At 45.4% G+C, this 23,060-nt stretch overlaps 1 pseudogene; it reads left to right on the top strand.

The window, feature by feature from the left end:
- Window positions 1-23,060, top strand: part of LOC143172228 (dimethylglycine dehydrogenase, mitochondrial-like) — a 62,257-nt pseudogene that overhangs the window by 1,845 nt on the left and 37,352 nt on the right.

Below are 23,060 nucleotides of genomic sequence, written 5' to 3'. Positions count from 1 at the left end.
GTCAGGTGCGTCACTTAGACTCCCAAGCAGGGACCAAGTTATATTATGACTGGAGCTGTAAACAAAAGTGCAATTGTCTTTTTTGTAACTGTCTGTATTTTTTTTTTCCCAGGAGAGAAACCCCATCTCCTTTCTTGGAGAAAGATAGAGCAGACAGTGATTATTGGAGGTGGTTGCGTTGGTGTGAGCCTAGCCTATCACTTGGCTAAGGCTGGCTTGAAGGATGTCATTCTGCTGGAAAAATCTGAGCTCATTGCAGGATCTACTTGGCATGCAGTAAGAAATGTTTTGTTAATATCTCAGATTAACAGCAGTTTGTATATCTAACAGTGGTAGAAGTTTCATTACCCTTATATTCCCTGGCTTTCCAGAGATTAACTATCTTGGTTATTTTATAGATCCAAACTTTAGCACTGAGTTCTGTATAGATTTGCTGTATGAGTTTTGAAAAGTTGGTTCAGCTATCCATAGTACACTTTTCTCATTTGTAAAAATTGGGACAAATACTGTATTTTGAAATTACTGTAAGGTAATTTAATATTATACATTTTTGGCAGTTAACTGGATTTAGACTTTAAACTTTAGTTTAACTTGAACTTTTTAAACTTAAGGTTTTATTTCTAAAGTAATCTAGTTTATACTGCAGACTTTATCATTGGAAGTGGTTGCACTGGCATGCATAAACCAGAAATGTGAAATTTTGCATTATTGTATGTGTAATTGTTTTTTATATATGTGCCAACTTGAAAGAGGTGATCAAGAAGCAGCATCAGTGTCCAGTTCTCAGAGAATATTACTGTCCCAGAAATTGATTCTTATTAGAGACAAGAGCTTTCTTTCCTGCCACCACTGACATTACACAAAATCTTGGAGGAACAAAGCTAACAACTGTACACTGTGGTTTTTTTAAGGCTGAATGTTTGTCTGTACTCTAAGGAAAAGAACTAAAAAGACATACATGTAATGATGACAGGTGGGGACACCTCCTGTAATAATGCTAATCACATAGACATAGTGGTGCACAACATGCGTTTATGTAATTACATATTTTCTATGTCAATGTCTGGAGTAGGTAGTATAATGAAATGAAATAAGGTTTGCCACAATAGCAGATGCTTTTTCCATTCATTTCCAGCTGGAATTGAAAGAATGTTATCCCTGTGTGTAGCAATAAAAAAGAGTAAAAAAACAACAGTTTGCTGTCTCTAGAACTACTCTATTAATACAGTAGAGCATTTATGCAATACTTATAACTATAGTATCTGAGTGCCTTTCAGGAACAAATTAAGAAGGATGACTCAGATGGATTATATTTGATTTGTATTCTCATACTTTTCCCAGGGGAGGAAGTATGAAGTTTAAAATACTTCATCTTAGTGCAGATGTTTTGTGTGTTTGAGGCCTTATGAGAGAGCAATAGTAAAAAATGAAATTTAAAAAAATCACTGCCTGAAATGTGTAAGTAGGTTTATACTTCATTTTACTTGCTTTTCAACAAACAAAACAAAAGAAAACACATTGTATGGAGTGTATTGGAAACAAAATTCAATAATTATGTCTCTTTTAAACAGAATCATACCACAGCTGATACAGTTCAGAGAACAGAGCAACACCATGTATAGTGTCAGATTGTGCATCTTGTGTATTGAATCATAACTATGAAATGTTCAAAGAAATACTTTGTCTTAAGCATATGAGTGAGCCACAGACTGAATTCTATTTACCCAATGCATATACAGAACATGTGTTAAAAAAAAAATAATAAAAATACCCTTATTGAATAAGAAACCAAAATCATGAATGGGGGGTTGTTACCAAATGTTTCTTTTGCTCTCATCGTTATACTCACTCACTCTAGATTATTGCTCATGACTATGTAAAAGCAACCTCTCCTTCAGTATTTTTGCCCCCACTTCTTAGTGAATGCAGTGATGGAGCACTGAATGAGGAAGTCTGTTGTAAAGGTAGGGAGGGATCTGGAGCACAGCAGGGAAGATGCCTACACTGGGCTATTGAGAGGGCTGCTTTGTAGCACCTGCTGCAACAGAATGTGATGCGATTAACACAGCAAGACACCTAGTTATGGGACAGGATAAAAATGGATAACTATTAGGTAAACTACATGGTATACTGTCTCTTTTCATTGAACTCAGTATTAGTGCTGTGTCCGAAGATGAAAAAGTTGATAAGTCTGTTTCAGATAATGAGAAAGATCAAAACTGACTGAGAGTTCTTAGTTACACTAGGTACTGTGCATTTATCAGTGGTTTCCTCACAGTGATACAATACCAGATACAGATGAAAATTACACATATAGTTAGCACATGAAATGGCACATAGTATGTTGCCTGCAACCACAAAAGTTGAAAGTCTGGTTCAGATGTTGCTGTACTATACCAGATTTTCCCTCTTTCACAGTCCAGTAAGTCCTGCCAGAGCTCAGGATCATGTTTCATATAGATCATATTCCTGCTAGTGTTGCTGCCAAAACTTTCTTCCACTTCTCAGGTCTGAGATAAATTTGATTGACTTTCATTTTATTTAAATGAAAACAGCACAGAAAGTATGCACATTTTTGTATTAACGGTAATGAGAAGATATAAATAAAAGAGCAAGTGCTGCTCATTTTTATACCTATCTAACCATGACAAAGTAGTGGTTGTTATATGTGTGTAAATTAGGTCAAGATTTAGCCTTTAAGAACTCTTGAAGTTGTACTATTCTGCAGGTCAGAACATTTGCAATCTCACTGAAGCCCTAGGGACTGAACAAGGCATATATAACTCACTCAGCAAATAGATTTTTGTGTAGTTATTTTTTTAAAAGGTGTTTTCTAAGAAAATGTGTAACATATCATTCTGCTATGTGATACTTTTTCTTGCAACATTCCATTGATTTTGCTGCTGATAGTTAATAAATCACAGCACAAGACAAATAAAAACTTGTTATGACTTGGTCAAACTTGCAAGAGGAGAGAATGTAGGTGATAACAGTGTTAATGCCATTTCCCTCCAGAATGCTAATTTAATAATGGAGTTAGTATAAACATCTGAAACAGATTGGAATAGAACAAAACTGATACATGAACATTTCAACATATAAAAATTTCAACTATAAAAATGCTTTAAAATCGCTGTGTCAATTCTCATAGCATAGTGGCCATTCTTAAGAAAATTATTTTCCCAGATCATGTTCACAAAAATCTGTCTTACAAAAATAGAGCAAAACCTAGAGCAAATCTCCTTCAAATACAAGAATGGTTCACCCTGAAACTCAGGAAAACAAGTAGACATATTGGGAGGCCAGCTAGGCCAGACAGGGAGCTCATGACTAAGTTCCACAGCAAAAACGCAGTATACAGGAGGTAGAAGCAGGAAAAGGCTACAAAGGGGTAATTTAGAAAAATTGCCTGGGCATGTAAAGGGGATGTTAGGAAAGCCAAAGCTCAACTGGAGTTAAGATTTGTAAGGAGCATTAAAGGCAACAAGAAGACCTTCTACTGCTACATTAATAGTAAAAGGCTGAACAAGGAAAATGTGGGACCACTGCTGAATAAGGTGGGTAATTTAGTCACAGTGTAAAGTGATAAGGCTGAAGTACTCAATGCCTTCTTTGCCTGAGTTTTCACTGACAAGGTGTTGTGGTTTAACCCGGCAGGCAGCTAAACACCACGCAGCCGTTCGCTTACTCCCCTCCGCCACCCAGTGGGATGGGGGAGGAAATCGGAAAAAAAAAGTAAAATCTGTGGGTTGAGATGAAGGCAGTTTAATAGGACAGAAAAGGAAGGGCAAATAATAATAACAATAATAATAATGATAAAAGAATATACAAAACAAGTGATGTACAATGCAATTGCTCACCACCCGCCGACCGATGCCCAGCCAGTTCCCGAGCAGCAGTCACCCCTCCCCCAGCTAACTCCCCCCAGTTTATATACTGAGCATGACGTTATATGGTATGGAATATCCCTTTGGCCAGTTTGGGTCAGCTGTCCTGGCTGAACCCCCTCCCAGCTTCTCGCTGGCAGGGCATGAGAAGCTGACAAGTCCTTGACTAGTGTAAGCACTACTTAGCAACAACTAAAACATCAGTGTGTTATCAACATTATTCTCATGCTAAATCCAAAACACAGCACTATACCAGACACTAAGAGGAAAACTAACTCTATCCCAGCCGAAACCATGACAGTATCCACCCCTTATTCTATACCATCTACATCATGCCCAGGTCCTCACGCTTTCCAATACATCCCAATTAATCACCACCACTTTTCCTGTATTTTGATATATACACACAGATATAGAATCATAGAATCATAGAATAGTTTGGGTTGGAAGGGACCTTTAAAGGTCATCTAGTCCAACCCCCCTGCAATGAGCAGGAACATCTTCAACTAGATCAGGTCGCTCAGAGCCCCGTCCAACCTGACCTTGAATGCTTCCAGGGATGGGGCATCCACCACCTCTCTGGGCAACCGGTTCCAGTGTTTCACCACCCTCAGCGTAAAAAATTTCTTCCTTATATCTAGTCTAAATCTACCCCCCTTTAGTTTAAAGCCATCCCCCCTTGTCCTGTCGCAACAGGCCCTGCTAAAAAGTTTGCCGCCATCTTTTTTATAAGCCCCCTTTAAGTACTGATAGGCTGCAATAAGGTCTCCCCGAAGCCTTCGCTTCTCTAGGCTGAACAACCCCAACTCTCTCAGCCTTTCTTCATAGGAGAGGTGTTCCATCCCCCTGATCATTTTCATGGCCCTCTTCTGGACCTGCTCCAACAGGTCCATGTCTTTCTTATGCTGAGGGCTCCAGAGCTGGACGCAGTACTCCAGGTGGGGTCTCACCAGAGCAGAGTAGAGGGGCAGAATCACCTCCCTCGACCTGCTGGCCACGCTTCTTTTGATGCAGCCCAGGATACGATTGGCCTTCTGGCACATTGCTGGCTCATGTCCAGCTTTTCATCCACCAGTACCCCCAAGTCCTTCTCGGCAGGGCTGCTCTCAATCCCTTCATCCCCCAGCCTGTATTGATACCGGGGGTTGCCCCGACCCAGGTGCAGGACCTTGCACTTGGCCTTGTTGAACCTCATGAGGTTCACACAGGCCCACTTCTTGAGCTTGTCCAGGTCCCTCTGGCGTGTCGACCACACCACTCAGCTTGGTGTCATCTGCAAACTTGCTGAGGGTGCGCTCGGTCCCACTGTCTATGTCATTGATGAAGATATTAAACAGTACCGGTCCCAATACGGACCCCTGCGGGACGGCACTCGTCACCAACCTCCATCTGGACATTGAGCCATTGACCACTACCCTCTGGATGCAACCTCACCCACCGGACAGTCCACCCATCAAATCCATACCTCTCCAGTTTAGAGAGAAGGATGTTGTGGGGGACCGTGTCAAAGGCCTTGCAGAGGTCCAGATAGACAACATCTGTAGCCCTTCCCATGTCCACTGGTGTAGTCACTCCATCATAGAAGGCCACTAGGTTAGTCAGGCAGGACTTGCCCTTGGTGAAGCCATGCTGGCTGTCTCGAATCACCTCCCTGTCCTCCATGTGCCTTAGCATAGCTTCCAGGAGGATCTGTTCCATGATCTTCCCAGGCACAGAGGTGAGACTGACTGGCCTGTAGTTCCCCGGGTCTTCCTTTTTTTCCTTTTTAAAAATGGGGGTTATGTTTCCCCTTTTCCAGTCAGTAGGAACTTCACCGGACTGCCATGACTTCTCAAGTACGATGGATAGTGGCTTAGCAACTCAATCATTCCCTTTTTCTATGGGCCATCCCTGTAAAATGTTCGTTGAGTTCATTTAGTCCATGACTTTGGGCTCCATCTGTCATAACAGTCCTTCAGGGCAGGAGAGATGGTGTGTAGTGTTGGATTTTTTTGCATGCTGAAGCCAGTTTTAGTCCCATCACCACTGCACTTGTCCGGTTCTATCATCGCTGCACTTTGCTCGCTTTCATCAAAGTTCATTCTTCATTAATCTGGGTGATTCTTACTGTGATACTGTTGATATGGCATATAGCCACCACAGAACTGATGATATACAGTATTACATAGCAATTAACATCATACAATTTAATTCATTGGCTATTCTCACCCAAAATCAAATCCCCTTGAGGTACACATCGGACTTCCCCATCCTTCCGCATTATCCACCAAGTGCACCCAGGTCCTTGAGCAAAAGCAATCCCACAGATTGCTTTGCCTTTGCCTGAGGCAGGAATAACCCAGACTGTCTTCCCCAGCATATTTTTTATGTGCACTACAGGGACTTTATTCCCATCTACAGTACGTAAAAGTTTTGACTGGGCGGGGCCTGCTCGATTGGCAGATCCCCGAGTGTTGACTAAACAGGTGGCCTTTGCTAAATGTGTATCCCAATGTTTGAACGTCCCGCCACCCATTGCTCTCAGTGTAGTCTTTAACAGTCCATTGTATCGTTCAATTTTCCCAGAGGCTGGTGCATGATAGGGGATGTGATACACCCACTCAATGCCATGCTCTTTGGCCCAGGTGTCCATGAGGTTGTTTCGGAAATGAGTCCCGTTGTCTGACTCAATTCTTTCTGGGGTGCCATGTCGCCATAGGACTTGCTTTTCAAGGCCCAGGATAGTGTTCCGGGCGGTGGCATGGGGCACGGGATATGTTTCCAGCCATCCGGTGGTTGCCTCCACCATTGTAAGCACGTGGCGCTTGCCTTGGCGGGTTTGTGGGAGTGTGATATAATCAGTCTTCCAGGCCTCCCCATATTGATATTTCAGCCATCGTCCTCCATACCAGAGGGGCTTTAACCGCTTGGCTTGCTTGATTGCAGCGCATGTTTCACATTCATGGATAACCTGTGCAATAGTGTCCATGGTCAAGTCCACCCCTCGATCACGAGCCCATCTATATGTTACATCTCTTCCTTGATGGCCTGAGGTGTCATGGGCCCACCGAGCTAGAAATAACTCACCCTTATGTTGCCAGTCCAGATCCACCTGAGCCACTTCAATCTTAGCAGCCTGATCCACCTGCTGGTTGTTTTGATGTTCTTCAGTGGCCTGACTCTTGGGTACGTGAGCATCTACGTGACGGACTTTTACAACCAGGTTCTCCACCCGGGCAGCAATATCTTGCCACAATGCGGCAGCCCAGATGGGTTTGCCTCTGCGCTGCCAGTTGCTCTGCTTCCATTGCTGCAACCACCCCCACAGGGCATTTGCCACCATCCACGAGTCAGTATAGAGATAAGAGCACTGGCCACTTTTCTCGGTCAGCAATGTCTAAGGCCAGCTGGATGGCCTTTACTTCTGCAAATTGGCTCGATTCACCTTCTCCTTCAGCAGTTTCTACAACTTGTCGCATAGGACTCCACACAGCAGCCTTCCACCTCTGATGCTTTCCCACAAGACGACAGGACCCATCAGTGAACAGGGCATATTGCTTCTCATTTTCTGGTAGTTCATTATACATTGGGGCCTCCTTAGCACGCGTCACCTCCTCCTCTGGCGATATTCCAAAATCTTTGCCCTCTGGCCAGTCCATGATCACTTCCAGGATTCCTGGGCGCCTGGGGTTTCCTATTCGAGCCCGTTGTGTGATCATTGCGACCCACTTCCTCCACGTAGCATCAGTTGCATGATGTGTACAGGGGACCCTCCCTTTGAACATGCAGCCCAGCACCGGCAGTCGGGGTGCCAGGAGGAGCTGTGCTTCAGTGCCGATCACTTCTGTAGCAGCTCGAACCCCTTCATATGCTGCCAATATCTCTTTTTCAGTTGGAGTATAGCCAACCTCATATCCTCTGTATCCCCAACTACAAAACCCTAGGGGTCGACCTCGAGTCTCCCCTGGTGCTTTCTGCCAGAGGCTCCAGGTCGGGCCATTCTCCCCGGCTGCAGTGTAGAGCACATTTTTTACATCTTGTCCTGCCCGGAGTGGCCCCAGGGCTACTGCATGAACTATGTCCTCTTTAATTTGTTCAAAGGCTTGTCATTGCTCAGGGCCCCATTTGAAATCGTTCTTCTTCTGGGTCACTTGATAGAGAGGGTTTACAATCAGACTGTAATTTGGAATGTGCATTCTCCAAAAACCCACGACGCCTAAGAAAGCTTGTGTTTCCTTTTTGCTAGTTGGTGGAGACATGGCTGTTATTTTGTTGATCACATCCATTGGGATCTGACGACGTCCATCTTGCCATTTTATTCCTAAAAACTGAATCTCCTGTGCAGGTCCCTTGACCTTACTTTGTTTTATGGCAAAACCGGCCTTCAGCAGGATTTGGACTATTTCCTTCCCTTTTTCAAAAACTTCTCCTGCTGTGTTGCCCCACACGATGATGTCATCAATGCATTGCAGGTGTTCCGGAGCTCCACCCTGTTCTAGTGCAGTCTGGATCAGTCCATGGCAAATGGTGGGGCTGTGTTTCCACCCCTGGGGCAGTCGGTTCCAGGTGTACTGAACGCCCCTCCAAGTGAAAGCAAATTGTGGCCTGCACTCCGCTGCCAAAGGGATTGAGAAAAATGCATTAGCAATATCAGTTGTGGCATACCACTTGGCTGCCTTTGATTCCAGTTCGTATTGAAGTTCTAGCATGTCCGGCATGGCAGCACTCAGCGGTGGCGTGACTTCATTTAGGCCGCGATAGTCTACTGTTAGTCTCCACTCTCCATCAGACTTCCGCGCTGGCCATATGGGACTGTTAAAGGGTGAGCGAGTCTTGCTGATCACTCCTTGGCTCTCCAGTCGACGAATCAGCTTATGGATGGGAATCAAGGAGTCTCAGTTGGTGCGATACTGCCGCCGGTGCACCGTGGTGGTAGCGATCAGCACCTGTTCTTCGACCTTCAGCAACCCCACAACAGAAGGGTCTTCCGAGAGACCGGGCAGGGTGGACAGCTGTTTAATTTCCTCCATCTCCAAGGCAGCTATACCAAAAGCCCACCGGTACCCTTTTGGGTCCTTGAAATACCCTCTCCTGAGGTAGTCTATGCCAAGGATGCACGGAGCATCTGGGCCAGTCACAATGGAGTGCTTCTGCCACTCATTCCCAGTTAGGCTCACTTCAGCCTCCAATACAGTTAGCTGTTGGGATCCCCCCGTCACCCCAGAAATACAGATGGGTTCTGCCCCTTTATAGCTCGATGGCATTAGGGTACACTGTGCACCGGTGTCTACTAGAGCCTTATACTTCTGTGGGTCTGATGTGCCAGGCCACCGAATCCACACAGTCCAGTAAACCCGGTTGTCCCTTTCCTCCCCCTGGCTGGAGGCAGGGCCCCTCTAGTCCTCATCACAGTACTCATTTCTCATTTCCTGTACATACGAGTCAGAAGTTTCTTCATTAAGATCAGGACTAAGATCAGCCCTTATACTCTGTCTGGGGAACTGTCTGTTGGAAACTGGAGCAGCAATTTTCCTGGAAGAACCCCCTTTTGTGATTGTTTTTCCTTGCAACTCATGTACCCATGCCTCTAGGGCCGAGGTAGACTTTCCATCCCACTTCCTCATGTCCTCTCCATGGTCACGTAGGTAAAACCACAGTGTGGCCCGTGGTGTATATCCACTATATCTTCTCTCTTGAGCAGAGGGACACTTACTCCTAATAGCCGAGATACTGGTCTGTACAGGTGGAGAGTACGACCTATCCTTCTTTGAATTGCTGGAACTCCCGGGACAGTTTCTCCATAGCCAAGATGCAGGCCCATAGGGAGGAAGAGAGACTTTCCTCATATTTCCGGAGTTGACTAGCCAATTCATCCACTGTTTGTCCCTCTCCGTCCTTCCAGGTCATCACTGCCAATGAGTTGGCATATGACGATGATGCGCTCCTTATAAACTTCCGCCACATGGGTCGTGTGCACCTGACTTCATCTGGATCTTTGGATAACTGCTCATTGTTCAGGTCATTATAAATCACCTCCAGCACGGCTAATTCCCTCAGGTACTGGATACCCTTCTCCATGGTGGTCGACTTGCCTGGGTGACATATGACATCTTCCTTAAAGGGATACCTTTCCTTCACCCCTGACAGGAGTCGCCTCCAGAGGCTGAGGGCTTGTGTCCCTTTTCCAATCGCTTTGTCAATGCCCCCTTCCCTGGAAAGGGATCCCAGCTGCTTGGCTTCCCTACCCTCTAATTCCAGGCTACTGGCCCTGTTATCCCAGCATCAGAGCAGCCAGGTGACAACATGCTCGCCTGGACGATGACTGAAATCTTTTCGCATATCTCGCAGCTCACTCAGGGATAGGGATCGGGTGGTTACCATCTCATTTATGGCATCTGCCTCTTCCTCCTCCTGTTCTCGTGATGGCCCTGGTTCATCTTCATCCCTTACTAAACAAGTTGATTTTCTTGTGTATTTCTTCTTGTGTATAGGGGTGACTGATACTGGCACGGGTTGGCTCTCTGGTTCAACCGCAGTGCCTGTCGCGGGGGTTTGAGTAGCCGCAGTGCCTGTTGCCAGGATTGATCTCTGGATGTTATTCTTAAATAATTGTTTAACCTTAAACAAATCACGACCTGAACCACATTCAGGAGACAGAGCAATAGGACCATGGTGGTTTGAACATCCCAAGGATATTCAAAATTCTCAAGAGCTGTTGTAACTCGCCTGAAGGACAAAGGGAAGGTGAAAGAGCGGGGGAAAGCGTCCCCCCCCATCTCCCCCATAGAGTGGTTCCCCGAGGAGAAAAGGTAAAAGGTGTCATTACTAATAGTTTCTGAAAAGTGACTCCCGAGGTACGGAGATGACAGCAATGCCAAGTACAAATACAAAAATTAGTCTCACGACCAAAAATTCTATCACATCATAAACCAGTAGTGTTACACAGTGCAGCAAAATGATATCCTTGATCCAGCTCCCAGAGATGATAGACAGCACAACAGGGAACATATACAGCAAGTAAGGTGTTACGTAACACAAGAACTTTGTGAGTAAATTAATCAACATTGTGACCAGCGACTGTTAAACCAATATGATGAATGCTTATAACAATGCCTTAACATGCTCTGGTCAGATCTGTCGTTATCTCAACCCTTCGTGCCCCACGTTGGGTGCCAAAAGGACTGTTGTGGTTTAACCTGGCAGGCAGCTAAACACCACACAGCCGTTCGCTCACTCCCCCCCGCCCCAGTGGGATGGGGGAGAGAATCGGAAAAAAAAGTAAAATTTGTGGGTTGAGATAAAGACAGTTTAGTAGGACAGAAAAGGAAGGGAATAATAATAATAATAATAATGATAAAAGAATATACAAAATAAGCGATGCACAATGCAATTGCTCACTACCCACCGGCTGATGCCCAGCCAGTTCCCGAGCAGCGATCAGCCCTCCCCCAGCCAACTCCCCCCAGTTTATATACTGAGCATGACATCGTATGGTATGGAATATCCCTTTGGCCAGTTTGGGTCAGCTGTCCTGGCTGTGCCCCCTCCCAGCTTCTCGCTGGCAGGGCATGAGAAGCTGACAAGTCCTTGACTAGTGTAAGCACTACTTAGCAACAACTAAAACATCAGTGTGTTATCAACATTATTCTCATGCTAAATCCAAAACACAGCACTGTACCAGCTACTAGGAAGAAAATTAACTCTATCCCAGCTGAAACCAGGACACAAGGTTTCTCAGGCCTCTGTGCTTAGAAGCAGGGTTCAGGGAGTAGAGGAACTACCAGCAGTGGATGAGGATCAAGCCAGGGATTTCTGTGAGACCTTGACTCATGCACATAAATTGGACCAGATGGGCTGCATCCAAGAATGCTGCTAATGGCATTGCAAGGCCACTGTTGTATCACCTTTGAAAGACTGTGGCCATTGGTGGATGTGCCCAACATCTGGAGAAGGGCAAATGTATTAATCTTTAAAAGAAGCCAAAGGGATGAGCAGGGGAGCTAAAGGCCAGCTAGCCTTACTTTGGTTCTTGGGAAAATCATGGAGCAAGTCTCAGATCATATTTCTGGGCCCATAAAGGAGAAAAAAGGTGATTGGGAACAGTCAGATTAGATTTGCCAGGTGTAAATCATGTCTGACCAGACCTGATTGCCTTCTATGATAAAATGACTGAATTTTTAGACAAGGGGAGAGCAGTTGATGTCACTTGCTTGGACTTTAGCAAGACTTTAGGTGCTGTCTCCCATAATATTCATGTATTCAACTTAAGATGTTGTGGTTTGTATGGCTGGACAACTAGATAGTTTGGATGGTTGGGCTCAGAGGGTAGTGGTTAATGGGTCATTCTCCACCCAAAGGCTGGTAACAAGTAGAGTGTCGCAAGGGTCTGTCCTGGGACCCATCTTGTTTAATATCTTTATCAGTGATCTGGAGTAGGTGATGAAGTACATGCTCATCAAGTTTGCAGTTGACACCAAACTAGGGGGACTAGTTAATGCACTCAAAGGCAGGGCTGCCATGCTGAGGCATCTAGACAGGCTGGAGGGATGGAATGACAGGAACTTTATGAAATTTAACAAGGATAAATGCAAAGTACTGTACTTGGCCAGGGAGGTAGTGCAGTCTCTATCCTTGGAGATTTTCAAGACGAGGCTGGAAAAAACCTTGGGCAACCTGGTCTGATCTCATAGCTGAACCTGCTTTGAGCATGAAGTTGGATAGAGACCTCCTGAGGTCCCATTCAATCTGAATTATTTTATGATTCTATGATCTTAATTTTTATATAGTCCAGTGAGGTTATAGTTGTCTCCCAACTGCACTCCTGAAATCAGAAACATTTGTTATCTGAAGCCAAAAGGCATTAAATATGTTTAAAATTCTTTTATTTACTTAAAAATGTCAGAGAGAAGTTTTGATTTAATTCTTGCAATTAAATGCTCTTGAATATATATAGTTTTATAGCTAACTTGCAAGTGATTTGTGGTTCATTTGGTTCAAAATGACTTTACTAACTGTGACCACTAAAATGAAATTTCCCTATGTCTGGAAAATATATTACTAAATTTGAAAAAATAGCAAAAGACCAACCAGAAAATGTTTACATAAATAAAAGAAGACAGTAAAAATAATATGAGATGACACAATTTGCAGGTACAAGTAAATTGATTACTCATAGGTTATTGTAAATGGCTAAAGAAAGGTAAACACTTCAATGCCTAATTTCTTTATTTTGTATACACAGAAAAAAAGCCCTTAAGACTTATTTTTTAAGAAACAAGCAAGTTTTCATTAAAATTTCTGCAGTGAAACAGCCCTGGGTTTTAGTCTGAGGAAATTAAAATAAATGTGTTCACAACATAAACCCACATGTATCAAATGAGATAAAAAACACATTTAGTTGAATATCTAGTCCAGCAGTGTCCAGTATGATGATGATATGATATGATATGATAATAAGAAAATGACAAGCAATATTTTTCCAGACTATTAATCTAGCCCAGGGACTTCCTGAATCCAAGGTGCTTGCTTTGTGCTTAATATGGCCCTCAGTGGATTTTTTTTCCTCCTACAGATTTGTGTGATCACTTTTTAAACTCAGATTGTTCAGGTAATGAACAATACCAAACATACTTAGGGAACCGGAGCCAAATTTATAAATAAAATACAGGCACAACTGAAAAATATAATACTGGTAGATTATTAACGTTGCACATTTTTCAATTGGTTTATTTTGGCATTTCACTCATGTGGTACGCTATGATATCGTATATAAACTTTAAGATATCAGAAAGATAAAATCCTCACAAAGAAAGGTAGGAAAAACTTTTAACACTGTGGCTAGTGTAAAGACAGTCACTAATGCCGGACACTTGTCATACTCCTGCTCTGAAGACACTGAGTACCTGTCATCTCAGGTAGTGAGTATGATTTACGTTTTTTGAGGGACATGGTATCTGGGTGTAAGCCATTTGCTAAGAGCAATTTGAAGCTAATTGTTTCTGAAGAAAAAAATCGGGTCTTAAACGTGGAGTTGCACCAAGAAAGATGGGTCTGAACAGGCCATGGTTTCGAAAAATGAGAATGTGTGATTTAATTCATGCAATATATGTTGATGTTAATTGTAGAGAAGTATAACGTTTAATAGGTTCTCAGCATAATTAAATTAGTTTGAATTAAAATATATCTTTAATGAGTACTAAATCTTGCTTTTGTTATTCATACGTATACAATTATTCCACTAACTTTAAAAGTTAAAGCCTTAAAATATGTAGCACAGAACAGAGTTGACAAGCTAAAATCAAGAATAGTTAACGTATGTGCTTACTAGGCAACTTAGAAGGAAACTATCAAAACTCTACTATATGTGTTACTTTTCACCTTTAGATTCCCTGCTGATTTTTTTACTTAGAATGGCAGTGAACTTATAGGTGGACTCTGGTGTCTAGCTCCGTTAATTGTTTTTGAAAATCCTGTAGTGTACATTCATTTTAATATATCTATTACAGTAAATGGAGCCTTTATATATCAACTTGGGTTCTTAACTTAATCAACCTTCATCTATGAATAAGCTCTATTTTAGTTAGCAAAATATACCCTATATATATAAAAAAATATTTAAATCAGTGTAGTTACTTAGCTTGAAAACCTAATGTAATTTTGCAGTTCTGTTGTCTCACTTGGAAGAAGGGTTTTAGTGAGTGTCGTGGTTTAATCTCAGTCGGCAACTAAGCACCACGCAGCCGCTCGCTCACTCCCCCCACCCCCGGTGGGATGGGGGAGAGAATTGGAAGAGCACAAGTTAGAAAAAACTCGTGGGTTGAGATAAAAACAGTTTAATAATTGAAATAAAATGATAATAATAATATGATAATAATAATAATACACAAAACAAGTGATGCACAGTACAATTGCTCACCACCCGCCGACCGATGCCCAGCCAGTCCCCGAGCAGCGGCCCCCCCGGCCAGCCTTCCCCAGTTTATGTACTGAGCATGACGGCACATGGTATGGAATGTCCCTTTGGCCAGTTTGGCTGCGCCCCCTCCCAGCTTCTTGTGCACCTCCAGCCTTCTCAGTCGGTAGAACATGGGAAGCTGAAAAGTCCTTGGCTAGTGTAAGCATTACCTAGCAACAACTAAAACATCGGTGCGTTATCAACTTTGTTCTCATCCTAAATCCAAAACATTATACCAGCTACTAGAAAGGAAATTAACTCTATCCCTGCCGAAACCAGGACAATATCCACCCCTTATTCTATACCATCTGCGTCATGCTCAAGTCTCACATTTTCCAGTACATTTTCATTAATCACCACCCCTTTTTTTATATACACACACACACACACACACACACACACAGAGATATCATTCCCTTCATCTGTGGGCCATCCCTCTAAAATGTTCGGTGAGTTCATTTAGTCCATGACTTTGGGCTCCATCTGTCATAATAATCTTTCAGGGCAGGAAAAATGGAGATGGTATGTGGTGTTGGATTGTTTCATGTTGAAGTCAGTTCTGGTACCATCATCACTGTGCTTTGCTTGGTTTCACTGAAGTTATTCTTCATTAGTCTGGGTGATTCTTATTGTAATAACATTAGTATGGCATATAATATTATTAGTATTATTAGTATATCTGTGTATTATTAGTATAACTATTATAACTATAATTAGTACTTAACATCACATAATTCAGATCATTGGCTATTCTCACCCAAAATCAAATCCCCTTGAGGTACACATCGGACTTCCCCATCCTTCCGCATTATCCACCAAGTGCACCCAGGTCCTTGAGCAAAAGCAATCCCACGGATGGGTTTGCCTCTGCCCGAGGCAGGAATAACCCAGACTGTCTTCCCCAGCATATTTTTTATGTGCACTACAGGGACTTTATTCCCATCTACAGTACGTAAAAGTTCTGACTGGGCAGGACCTGCTCGATTGGCAGATCCCCTCGTGTTGACTAACCAGGTGGCCTTTGCTAAATGTGTCCCCCAATGTTTGAATGTCCCGCCACCCATTGCTCTCAGTGTAGTCTTTAACAGTCCATTGTATTGTTCAATTTTCCCAGAGGCTGGTGCATGATAGGGGATGTGATACACCCACTCAATGCCATGCTCTTTGGCCCAGGTGTCTATGAGGTTGTTTCGGAAATGAGTCCCGTTGTCTGACTCAATTCTTTCTGGGGTGCCATGTCGCCATAGGACTTGCTTCTCAAGGCCCAGGATAGTGTTCCGGGCAGTGGCATGGGGCACGGGATATGTTTCCAGCCATCCGGTGGTTGCCTCCACCATTGTAAGCACGTGGCGCTTGCCTTGGCGGGTTTGTGGGAGTGTGATATAATCAGTCTTCCAGGCCTCCCCATATTTATATTTCAGCCATCGTCCTCCATACCAGAGGGGCTTTAACCGCTTGGCTTGCTTGATTGCAGCGCATGTTTCACATTCATGGATAACCTGCACAATAGCGTCCATGGTCAAGTGCACCCCTCGATCACGAGCCCATCTATATGTTGCATCTCTTCCTTGGTGACCTGAGGTGTCATGGGCCCACCGAGCTAGAAATAACTCACCCTTATGTTGCCAGTCCAGATCCACCTGAGCCACTTCAATCTTAGCAGCCTGATCCACCTGCTGATTATTTTGATGTTCTTCAGTGGCCCGACTCTTGGGTACGTGAGCACCTACGTGACGGACTTTTACAACCAGGTTCTCCACCCGGGCAGCAATATCTTGCCACAATGTGGCAGCCCAGATGGGTTTGCCTCTGCGCTGCCAGTTGCTCTGCTTCCATTGCTGCAACCACCCCCACAGGGCATTTGCCACCATCCATGAGTCAGTATAGAGATAGAGCACTGGCCAATTTTCTCGGTCAGCAATGTCTAAAGCCAGCTGGATGGCCTTTACTTCTGCAAATTGGCTCGATTCACCTTCTCCTTCAGCAGTTTCTACAACTTGTCGCATAGGACTCCATACAGCAGCTTTCCACCTCCGATGTTTTCCCACAAGACGACAGGACCCATCAGTGAACAGGGCATATTGCTTCTCATTTTCTGGTAGTTCATTATACATTGGGGCCTCTTCAGCACGCGTTACCTCCTCCTCTGGCAATATTCCAAAATCTTTGCCCTCTGGCCAATCCATGATCACTTCCAGGATTCCTGGGCGCCTGGGGTTTCCTATTCGAGCCCGTTGTGTGATCAGTGCCGACCCACTTACTCCACGTAGCATCAGTTGCATGATGTGTACAGGGGACCCTCCCTCTGAACATCCAGCCCAGCACCGGCAGTCGGGGTGCCAGGAGGAGCTGTGCTTCAGTGCCGATCACTTCTGTAGCAGCTCGAACCCCTTCATATGCTGCCAATATCTCTTTTTCAGTTGGAGTATAGCGGGCCTCGGATCCTCTGTATCCCCAACTCCAAAACCCTAGGGGTCCACCTCGAGTCTCCCCTGGTGCTTTCTGCCAGAGGCTCCAGGTAGGGCCATTCTCCCCGGCTGCGGTGTAGAGCACATTTTTTACATCTTGTCCTGCCCGGACTGGCCCCAGGGCTACTGCATGAACTATCTCCCATTTAATTTGTTCAAAAGCTTGTCGTTGCTCAGGGCCCCATTTGAAATTGTTCTTCTTCCGGGTCACTTGATAGAGAGGGTTTACAATCAGACTGTAATTTGGAATGTGCATTCTCCAAAAACCCACGACGCCTAAGAAAGCTTGTGTTTCCTTTTTGCTAGTTGGTGGAGACATGGCTGTTATTTTGTTGATCACATCCATTGGGATCTGACGACGTCCATCTTGCCATTTTATTCCTAAAAACTGAATCTCCTGTGCAGGTCCCTTGACCTTACTTTGTTTTATGGCAAAACCGGCCTTCAGCAGGATTTGGACTATTTCCTTCCCTTTTTCAAAAACTTCTCCTGCTGTGTTGCCCCACACGATGATATCATCAATGTATTGCAGGTGTTCTGGAGCTCCACCCTGTTCTAGTGCAGTCTGGATCAGTCCATGGCAAATGGTGGGGCTGTGTTTCCACCCCTGGGGCAGTCGGTTCCAGGTGTACTGAACGCCCCTCCAAGTGAAAGCAAACTGTGGCCTGCACTCCGCTGCCAAAGGGATTGAGAAGAACGCATTAGCAGTATCAATTGTGGCATACCACTTGGCTGCCTTTGACTCCAATTCGTATTGAAGTTCTCGCATGTCTGGCACAGCAGCACTCAGCAGTGGCGTGACTTCATTCAGGCCACGATAGTCTACTGTTAGTCTCCACTCTCCATTAGACTTCCGCACTGGCCATATGGGACTGTTAAAGGGTGAGCGAGTCTTGCTGATCACTCCTTGGCTCTCCAGTCGACGAATCAGCTCATGAATGGGAATCAAGGAGTCTCGGTTGGTGCGATATTGCCGCCGGTGCACTGTGGTGGTAGCGATTGGCACCTGTTGGTCTTCGACCTTCAGCAACCCCACAACGGAGGGGTCCTCCGAGAGACCAGGCAAGGTGGACAGCTGTTTAATTTCCTCCATCTCCAAGGCAGCTATACCAAAAGCCCACCGGTACCCTTTTGGGTCCTTGAAATACCCTCTCCTGAGGTAGTCTATGCCAAGGATGCACGGAGCATCTGGGCCAGTCACAATGGGGTGCTTCTGCCACCCATTCCCAGTTAGTCTCACTTCAGCCTCTTCTATCTTTAAGGAAACTATTCACCTACCTACACTAGAGATAGCTGCATCAATCTAATGACATTCGTAACTGCAGACATTTAGCACTTAAATAAGCAGAGTTAAAGTGTTACTGAAGTTAAGCATATGTCTTTTTATCTCCTGAATTTGACATCTCACTGTCCTGGTTTCGGCAGGGATAGAGTTAATTTCCTTTCTAGTAGCTGGTACAGTGTTTTGGATTTAGGATGAGAACAAAGTTGATAACGCACCGATGTTTTAGTTGTTGCTAGGTAATGCTTACACTAGCCAAGGACTTTTCAGCTTCCCATGCTCTACCGACTGAGAAGGCTGCAGGTGCACAAGAAGCTGGGAGGGGGCACAGCCAAACTGGCCAAAGAAACATTCCATACCATGTGACGTCATGCTCAGTACATAAACTGGGGAAAGCTGGCCGGGGGGGCCGCTGCTCGGGGACTGGCTGGGCATCGGTCGGCGGGTGGTGAGCAATTGTACTGTGCATCACTTGTTTTGTGTATTATTATTATTATCATATTATTATTATCATTTTATTTCAATTATTAAACTCTTTTTATCTCAACCCACAAGTTTTTTCTAACTTGTGCTCTTCCAATTCTCTCCCCCATCCCACTGGGTGGGGGGGGAGTGAGCGAGCGGCTGCGTGGTACTTAGTTGCCGACTGAGATTAAACCACGACAGTCCTTTTTGGCGCCCAACGTGGGGCTCGAAGGTTTTGAGATAATAACAGGTTAACCGGGGTGTATTAAGGAACTTATATCTGTTAGTAGTTGTGGGTCACAATGTTGGTTTCTCTGTTCTCGATATTGATTTGTATAATCTGCATCGCGCTCTTTTTTTTGCTGTACATGTTAAAGATTGGTGTTGGGTTTTGCAGTTTGCTGTGGTCTGCAGTGAATAGTAATGTCTCGCTTGTGAGGTTTGTTTTTAGAACATTGACCTTGACGTTAGTGTGGTATGTAAACTTCGCAATGAAGCCGTTACTGTACCATGGAGACCATTTCGTGGAGACAACTAGCAATTGCAGTAACTTTTCTGAGAGCTTTTTTTACGGAGGAAATACAGAATGGCAGGGTCACTACCTTCTTCTATGCTGTTTCCTCCTTCATTACAGTAATTTTTCAGTATTTTGAACATCCTTGGGCAGTTAAGATACTTCTATTAATACTTCTTGGGAATACTGTTTCGGTTTTGTCTAAAGTTGGTAAGCAATTTAAGAATATCATCCAGAGATCTGCCCCAAGGCTGAATAATTATGAGTGGCAGGGTGTGTGGGACAAGATGGGCAAGTACCTAGGCGAATGGGCACCCCCAGTGTTTTGGAACTTCACCCCTGAGCAAGTGCAGAATCCTGAAAAGTTAGTAGAATATTTAGAAAAAGTATGCTGTCACCCTGGCAACTCCAGAGAGATGCAGATCATTGCAACGTGCTGGGGCCTGGCCCATGCCTACTGAGCCCTGTTCAACACTATTCAGTGCCCTCAAAGGGAAGAGAAGGTCTCTGGCTCTGACAGTAAAACGACACGCACTGCGGCCACTCAAACCCAGGCAACGCGCCCTGCGGCCACTCCAACCCCGGCGACAGGCTCTGCGGCCACTCAGACCCCGGCGACATGCACTGCAGCCACTCAGACCCCGGCGACATGCACTGCGGCCACTCAGACCCCGGCGACATGCACTGAGGCCACTCAGACCCCGGCGACATGCACTACGGCCACTCCAACCCCGGCGACAGGCCCTGTGTCCACTCCGACCCCGGCGACATGCACTGCGGCCACTCCAACCCCGGCAACAGGCCCTGCGGCCACTCAGACTCCGGTGACATGCACTTGCACTGCGGCCACTCCAACCCCAGCAACACGCCCTGTGGCTGAACCAAAGAACCAGCCTGTGCCGGTATCAGTCGCCCCTGTACACAAGAAGAAATCTTGGAAGCGGAAGTCGGCTCGTTTAGTAAGGGAGGAAGAAGCTTCTTCTAAAAGGGAACCGGAGGAAGAACTGTACGACTACCCTGGAGAAGGGCCATCACGAGAACAGGAGGAGGAGAGCCGGCCACTGATCGGGGAGGAGGAAGAGGAAGAACTCATAAACGAGGCAGTGACCACCCGATCTCTATCCCTGAGTGAGCTGCGAGATATGCGAAAAGATTTCAGCCGTCGTCCAGGTGAGCATATTGTCACCTGGCTGCTCCGATGCTGGGATAATGGGGCCAGTAGCCTGGAATTAGAGGGTAGGGAAGCCAAGCAGCTGGGATCCCTTTCTAGGGAAGGGGGCATTGATAAAGCAATTGGAAAAGGGACACGAGTCCTCAGCCTTTGGAGGCGACTCTTGTCAAGCATGAAGGAAAGGTATCCCTTTAAGGAAGATGTCATATGTCGCCCAAGCAAATGGGCCACCATGGAGAAGGGTATCCAGTTTCTGAGAGAATTAGCTGTGCTGGAGGTGATTTATGATGACCTGAACAATGAACAACTATCCAAAGATCCAGACGAAGTCAAGTGCACACGACCCATGTGGCGGAAGTTTATAAGGAGCTCACCATCGTCATACGCCAATTCATTGGCAGTGATAACCTGGAAAGATGGAGAGGAACAAACAGTGGATGAATTGGCTAGTCAACTCCGGCAATACGAGGAAAGTCTTTCTTCCTCCCTCGTCTCGGCTGTGGAGAAACTGTCCGAAAAACTGTCCCGGGAGATCCAGCAACTCAGAGAGGATAGGTCCTACTCCTCACCTGTACGGACCAGTATCTCGGCTATTAGAGGTAAGCGTTCTTTTGCTCAAGAGAGAGAATATAAAGGGTACACACCACGGGGCACCCTATGGTTTTATTTGCGTGACCACGGAGAGGACATGAGGAAGTGGGATGGGAAACCTACCGCAGCCCTAGGGGCACGGGTACGCGAATTGCAAGGGAAAACAATCACAGAAAGAGGTTCTCCCAGGAAAATTGCTGCTCCAGTTTCCAGCGGGCAGTTCCCCAGAGAGAGTAGAAGGGCTGATCTTACTCTTGATCTTAATGAAGAAACTTCTGACTCGTACGTACAAGAAATGAGAAATGAGTACTGTGATGAGGATTAGAGGGGCCCTGCCTCCAGCCAGGGGGAGGAAAGGGACAACCGGGTTTACTGGACTGTGTGGATTCGGTGGCCTGGCACGTCAGACCCACAGAAGTATAAGGCTCTGGTAGACACCGGTGCACAGTGTACCCTAATGCCATCAAGATATATAGGGGCAGAACCCATCTGTATTTCTGGGGTGACGGGGGGATCCCAACAGCTAACTGTATTGGAAGCCGAAGTGAGTTTAACTGGGAACGGGTGGCAGAAGCACCCCATTGTGACTGGCCCAGATGCTCCGTGCATCCTTGGCATAGACTACCTCAGGAGAGGGTATTTCAAGGACCCAAAAGGGTACCGGTGGGCTTTTGGTATAGCTGCCTTGGAGATGGAGGAAATTAAACAGCTGTCCACCTTGCCTGGTCTCTCGGAGGACCCCTCTGTTGTGGGATTGCTGAAGGTCGAAGACCAACAGGTGCCAATCGCTACCACCACAGTGCACCGGCGGCAATATCGCACCAACCGAGACTCCTTGATTCCCATTCATGAGCTGATTCGTCAACTGGAGAGCCAAGGAGTGATCAGCAAGACTCGCTCACCCTTTAACAGTCCCATATGGCCAGTCTAATGGAGAGTGGAGACTAACAGTAGACTATCGTGGCCTAAATGAAGTCACGCCACCGCTGAGTGCTGCCATGCCAGACATGCTAGAACTTCAATACGAATTGGAATCAAAGGCAGCCAAGTGGTATGCCACAACTGATATCGCTAATGCGTTTTTCTCAATCCCTTTGGCAGCGGAGTGCAGGCCACAGTTTGCTTTCACTTGGAGGGGCGTTCAGTACACCTGGAACCAACTGCCCCAGGGGTGGAAACACAGCCCCACCATTTGCCATGGACTGATCCAGACTGCACTAGAACAGGGTGGAGCTCCAGAAGACCTGCAATACATTGATGATATCATCGTGTGGGGCAACAGAGCAGGAGAAGTTTTTGAAAAAGGGAAGGAAATAGTCCAAATCCTGCTGAAGGCCGGTTTTGCCATAAAACAAAGTAAGGTCAAGGGACCTGCACAGGAGATCCAATTTTTAGGAATAAAATGGCAAGATGGACGTCGTCAGATCCCAATGGATGTGATCAACAAAATAACAGCCATGTCTCCACCAACTAGCAAAAAGGAAACACAAGCTTTCTTAGCCGTCGTGGGTTTTTGGAGAATGCACATTCCAAATTACAGTCTGATTGTAAACCCTCTCTATCAAGTGACTCGAAAGAAGAACGATTTCAAATGGGGCCCTGAGCAACGACAAGCTTTTGAACAAATTAAAGAGGAGATAGTTCATGCAGTAGCCCTGGGGCCACTCCGGGCAGGGCAAGAGGTAAAAAATGTGCTCTATACCGCAGCCGGGGAGAATGGCCCTACCTGGAGCCTCTGGCAGAAAGCAC

This window comes from Aptenodytes patagonicus, chromosome W, assembly GCF_965638725.1.
Source record: "Aptenodytes patagonicus chromosome W, bAptPat1.pri.cur, whole genome shotgun sequence".
Classification (NCBI taxonomy): domain Eukaryota; kingdom Metazoa; phylum Chordata; class Aves; order Sphenisciformes; family Spheniscidae; genus Aptenodytes; species Aptenodytes patagonicus.
This window is presented reverse-complemented; position numbering and strand designations above follow the sequence as displayed.